The sequence below is a fragment of the Brassica oleracea genome, chromosome C3, assembly GCF_000695525.1.
Source record: "Brassica oleracea var. oleracea cultivar TO1000 chromosome C3, BOL, whole genome shotgun sequence".
NCBI classification, from domain to species: Eukaryota; Viridiplantae; Streptophyta; class Magnoliopsida; order Brassicales; family Brassicaceae; genus Brassica; species Brassica oleracea.
In genome coordinates, this window is record NC_027750.1 from 38,053,818 (window position 1) to 38,059,149 (window position 5,332).

General features: G+C 38.5%; 1 pseudogene; it reads left to right on the plus strand.

Annotated features, from left to right (window-relative positions):
- Positions 1–1,353: 1,353 nt before the first annotated feature.
- Positions 1,354–2,330, plus strand: LOC106330552 (annotated as a pseudogene).
- Positions 2,331–5,332: the final 3,002 nt, after the last annotated feature.

Here is a 5,332-nt window from a genome sequence, read left to right on the forward strand (position 1 = left end):
CTCCGTCTGATGAAGAAGTCACCGGAATTATATTTGCTATGCCAAAAAGCAAAGCTCCCGGCCCTGATGGTTTTCCAATTGAGTTCTTCTGGGAGGCCTGGTCGGTTGTAGGGCCGGACACTATAGCTGCTGTTCAATAATTTTTCACCAGTAGTAGAATGCTCAAAAGGTTCAATGCCACCGCCATCGCGCTTCTACCTAAGGTCACAGGTGCAGACAGGATGTCACAGTTCCGGCCTATCTCCCTTTGCTCCACTGTTTATAAGGTCATCGCTAGAATCATTAAGAATGGCTTAAGGCGTATTATTCCCGACGCTGTTCAACTTAATCAGGCAGGGTTTGTTCAAGGTAGGCTATTGTGCGAGAATGTGCTTCTAGCCTCGGAGTTAGTGACTGCCTTTGACAAACCAGCTGATACCACTCGGGGTTGCTTGAAAGTGGATCTATCAAAGGCGTACGATAACATGCATTGGGGTTTCCTAGATAACGTGCTCCAGGCTATGGAACTTCCTCACATTTTCAGAGAATGGATCAAGGAATGTGTTATGACGACATCTTTTAGCATCTCAATCAATGGTGAATTGGCAGGGTATTTCAGCAGTAAGAAAGGATTAAGGCAAGGCGATCCTATCTCTTCGCTTCTGTTTGTACTTATAATGATTGTACTTTCCAGACTGCTAGACAAAGGAGCAGTGGAGAGCACCTTTGGTCTTCATCCCTCGTGTCAGGCTCCATTGGTAACTCATCTGAGTTTTGCTGATGACGTGTTAGTTTTCTTTGATGGTACTGAAGAATCTCTGAGAGAAATTTTGGGTATTATGGAAGACTTTCGGAAAGTCTCTAGACTATCGATGAACCGGAACAAGGCAGAGTTGCTAATCGATGGAGGTAGTACTACTCGTTGCAGAGAGCTGGCAGAGAGAGTAGGAATTGCTCAGGGCTCACTTCCGGTGAGATGTTTAGGAGTCCCACTATCTTCACGGATGATGAAGAAATCAGACTTCCAACCGCTGCTCGATAAAGTAACTTCGCGGTTTAGATCGTGGACAGTAAAGCACTTATCTTATGCGGGTCGTTTGGTTCTAGTCCAATCAGTCATATACTCTATCATCACCTTTTGGGCGACAATATTTATTTTGCCAATGGATTGTGTGGCAGCATTGGAACGAATGTGCAACGGGTTCCTATGGAAAGGGGACCAAAGTTTCTTGGGTTTCCGTATGTACTCCCAAGATTTGTGGAGGCCTGGGTCTAAAGAGAATTTCAGAGTGGAACCAGGTCCTTGCGCTTAAATTGGTATGGCTGTTATTCTCTGAAAATTGCTCTCTGTGGTCGTCATGGATTCGGGTTAATATGATTGGTACTGAGAACTTTTGGACCCTCCAAGTTCGCCAACAAAGCAGTTGGATTTGGAAATCCATATGCAAATTGCGACAGGTTGCTCGGCAATTTGTGGTTTGTGAAATTGGCTCAGGCATTACAGCAAGCTTTTGGCAAGACTCTCATGGACTCCATTAGGTCCACTGATCGCAATTACTGGACCAGAAGGACCGCAAGTCACTGGTCTGCCCATTGATGCGAAGGTTGCAGACGGTATTAGTGATGGCAACTGGTGGCTTTCGGGTATGAGGTCTAGAAATCCAATTATTCAACTACTGAAACAATGTCTGCCACCTGCTGATCCTATCTCAAACTCGGTATCTGATGACAAGTTTGCTTGGAAAGTACCAGATCAAGCCCATGTCTAAAAATTTCCTACTGCAACTACTTGGTCTTTCCTATTTCCGACGGGTCAAGAAGTATCATGGCATAAACAAGTTTGGTTCCAAGGTCATATCCCGAAACATGCCTTTTTTACTTGGGTTGATATTAGACACAGGTTAGCGACTAGAGACAGACTGAGGTGATGGGGGCTTGATGTCCCTGCAGAATGCATATTATGCTCAGCGCACAATGAGACCCGACAACATCTCTATTTCGATTGTCAATATAGCTCCGCAGTCTGGTCTTATTTTATGGTGAAAGTAAACCTTCAGCCTCCCCAGTCCTTTGATGCGATATTAAGCTGGCTAGACAGACCTTCCTCCAACAGCCACTTAGTTTTGATTATCAGATTCATCTATCAAGCATCTAAATACGCCATATGGAAGGAGCGCAACACCAGGATACACTCTTCCATCTCCCGTCCTCCAGAAGCAATTATTTCGGACATTAAAGACACAGTAAGACTCCGTTTGGGTCCTCTATCAAGATCTCTCTCCTTGACTACGGCATCGTCTTCCTCCAACCCGCCTGTCTCTCTATTAGGAACTTGGTTTTCCTTTTTCTAACATGGTAGGTTTCCTTTAACTAGCTAGTAGTAGGTAAGGTTAATTTTAAGGCATACTTGTGTTGTAAGACCTTTTTTGGCAAACTGTTTTGAGTTTGTATCGGTTTATAAGTATTAATGGAAATTTAAATTAAAAAAAAAAAAAAATAGAAACTAAGTATAATTAATTCCAAACCAGTATGTCCTTGCCTAAACTACTATATTAAGATTTGAGTCCAGTAAAATCAATTTAAACACTAGGCAAATTATATATTTGAGAGGTGACTGCAACCACAGTTGTGATTTGTGAAGTCTCCAATCAGGATATGAAAACAGAAAAAGGTATCCAATCACGATATAACAATTCCTTATTGGAGTATGTTCACCTACCTTTGGCTCGGAATTTGAAACCCTTCATCGTATTAGAATTTAATTTATCTGTATCTTAACGAAAATATCTAACCTATATATAGAGTAGTTCAGACTTCAGAAGATTTAAGTCTGAATTGCCAAAAAATATCATTAAAGATTTTGACTTATGCAATCTTAAAACGGGATATATATCCGTGCCACTTTAAAATCAGACGATACAAATTAGATTGGAAGTAAATACTACTTTTCATAGATTTGTGTTTTCCTTACACTTTGAATGGGTCAAATTACTAAGGTCGTAGTTAATGACGCTTAGAGCAATTTTTCTAGCTCACAAAATGTGGGCGGTAGCAGCATTACGTGTCATTCTGATTAGTTATACACATTAAATCTTTCTCAATTCTTTAGATTTATTTCTTATAAAGGTAACCTGTCACAATTCCATAAAATATAAATAATTAAGCATTAAAGCATGTACCGGAACAATCAAAAGCATGCTAATTATGCTTATGTAAGAGTCTTTCTTATTAGTGACTGAATTAATGGGTACTTTGGCAATCTTTGTTCCTGAAAAAATACATCTGCATGATCACCGTAATGCCTCTGATGAAGTATCAATCATCGTTCCATCAGTAGAGGATGGGTCCAACACTCTATGGAGTATTATGTAGTATTTTTATTTTTTAAAGAAACCTCCCTGATTTTTTTTGGACCAAAAAAAATTTCCCTGATTTTTCTCTTTAGATGCTGGCACGTGTCGCTGCAGTCATTTTAAACCCTTAAATCTTGGGATTAAAATATTAAACCCTAAGTTTTTGTGTTGATATTTTAAACCCTAATCAACCTACCTATTATTTAGTTAGATAGCGTATAAAATAATATATGATCTAAAGTTTGTCCTATCTACATCCAAAAGACGACGGTAGTAGTTGACTTGTTCAATATATACATCGAATGTTAACCTTCTGGAAACTATAGAAAAACATCGTGGGAACTTACAAACTGATTGTAGATAAAACAAACAAGACAAATTTCAATTAGTTAAAAAAACAAAACAAATTTCAAGCTCGAATAAGTGAATAGTATAATTACGTTAGTTGACTAATTTATTTTAAATTAAATTCTGGATTGATATATAATAATGTTACTGTAAATATAGTAGCTTTCTTGTTTCTTTGTAAAAGAAAAGCGTTTTTTATTATATTGATAGTTTCAAAAGTTCATAATGCATTCTAAATACCTTTTTTAAGCCTTTCTTCGGAAGAAAACTATACTTTTACTTAAGTTCAAAAAAAAAAAAACTGTACTTTTACTTAACTTTAGTCTGAAACTTTTATATTTTTATTATTTACAAAAAACGAAAAAGCAATCTAATGTCCTCGATCGTGCGTGGCTGCGTGCATAGAATATTATGGCGGTAACGAAAAACTAGTATTCTCCATTACTTTTTACTACGTATAAAAGAAACTCGGTAACATGTGCATTTATTAGTTTGTACTTAGTACAGTCCTATCAAATAATAGATATTGATAAAATAAAGTACTGCATAAGTAGGTATCTATGTGGCATATAGTCAAGGTAAAGTTAATATGTGAACCCCGAAGATGAGTAAATAAGAAGGTATGGGCGGGTACATCCCCAAGGACGTGGTGTTTATGGGAGTATTTCATAACTTAGTTCTAAAGTGCATATGCGTGGAATAGCGCCTTGTGTGCGGGAGGAATGGGTTGGACAATCTCACACCCCGCCGGCGCAACTCTTCTACAAAGATCACTACAAGAAAACAGGGAGATTCTGATGGTCGAAATCGTCAGAAATTCGTCGGAATAGACCGATTCCGACGAATTTCTTACGAACCTATCCGTCGGTATCGTTTTGTCGGAAAAAAAAATTCGTCGAAATTTCGTCACAACTTCCGACGACTTTCTGACGAATACCGAGAAACGTCATTCTGACGAACTTCCGACGATATTACAATGCGGACACATGAGACCAGAGTTCATCGAAAAAACTATATACTGACGGAGAACGTTCCTCGGACAATTCCGACGGAGTGGATTCCTCGGTATATTCCGACGAATTCTGGGCGTCGGAATATACCGACGGACATTGGTTCGTCGGAATATACCGACGGACATTGGTTCGTCGGTATTTTTCGAGGAATGCTCTCCGTCGGTATATTCCGACGCCCAGAATTCGTCGGAATATACCAATTTTAAAAACGAATTAATTTTGCATTTTTATATATTTTTTTTATATTAAAAATTAATTAATAAATAAATAAATCTGAAATTTAAAACTGATAATATTATAGAATTTATATACATACAAACCGAAATAGAAAAAAAACATTAAGAAAGTTTAAAATTCATACAAACCAAAATAGAAAAAAAAACATTCAGAAAGTTTTTAAAAGCCGAAAAAACTAAGAAGAACTCGAAGACATCAAACGATCTAGCTTCTGCATTATCTCGGTGTTGAACTTCTTCTAGGATGCCAACTCAGCGAGGATAGTGGAATTCTCCGAACGGATAGTGGCATTCTCAGAAAGGATAGTGGTGTTCTGCTCCTCCAATGCCCCAATCCGTTCATCTTTGTCATGTAGCTCCTCGAGAATCATGGGATCGGCATACGGAGCTTGCGAAGAAGATG